Source organism: Polistes canadensis, unplaced genomic scaffold (assembly GCF_001313835.1).
Source record: "Polistes canadensis isolate GaletaPanama2010 unplaced genomic scaffold, ASM131383v1 scaffold_178, whole genome shotgun sequence".
Classification (NCBI taxonomy): domain Eukaryota; kingdom Metazoa; phylum Arthropoda; class Insecta; order Hymenoptera; family Vespidae; genus Polistes; species Polistes canadensis.
Window position 1 is genome coordinate 129,385 of NW_014569725.1, and position 1,037 is coordinate 130,421.

A 1,037-nucleotide genomic window follows, 5' to 3' on the forward strand; every position below is an offset into this window, starting at 1 on the left:
TACCCTTCTGACCTTAAAACAAGATTTGAATGATTTAAAACATCGTTATATTATGTGAGACTAATGTATTATATCTACACTCACCATTGTATATATTATTCATGTACATTTCATGTTATTACATCACGTCAGCCTAAAGTACTTATAATTCTCRTCGAGAAYTGATTGTATGTTCTATAATGAATAAAAAAAACTTTTTCTGTTATTTCTCGACAGATTCTTATCTATCTCAAATACCTAAGACTTTTTAGTCTTGAAAGAGACATTCAGATATTCATTTATTGATTTGTAGAATAATTTATACGTTATCTATGCATTTTTTATAATTGTACAACGGAGCTATATACAAGGAGGACGATCGAGATAGGCGTTTGCGTCGAATTTGTGTTGTTGAAAATAAGTGAATGTAGAGTACGATAATTATCCACGAGAGCGGCGGTGATGTTCTTAAGTTTGATTTAAGTACGTGCGATTTTATAAATAAACAAATGAAATTAATAGTTCTCTTTGATGTTTTTGTTTTAATCACGAAGCCTTAATTTTTTTACAAATGTGAATTGTAATTGAATTTTTTGTTTAAGATGGTGAAATATTGTGTTGTGGTGGATTGCATTAACATTAAAGAAAACAAGTCAGATCCAGCGAATCGACGCGCTCTCTAGTGGCAATAGAAATCTTCCTTTCATTGTGAATATTGTAGCCACATTTATAATACAGCGATCGTCTTCCTTGCGCGGAATTTTTAAATCGAATCTTGATGCTTATGGTACGCTGTTTTTTTATTTATTGTAATAGTATCGTATCTGCTTCACGCGCCGGTTATAAACGTTCGATTCTTCGTAGGGGAAATTTTTTATTATAATTTTTTCTATCCTTAAATTATACAAATTCTTTTTACATTTTTTAATTTTTAATTTTATACAAGAAAGAAAATTAAAATTATTACAAACAAAATTAGGAACAATAAAATGTTTATTATTTTGCKCAAATAAAGGAAGATTTATTACTAGAATTACAGTTAACATTTTATTTTTTTA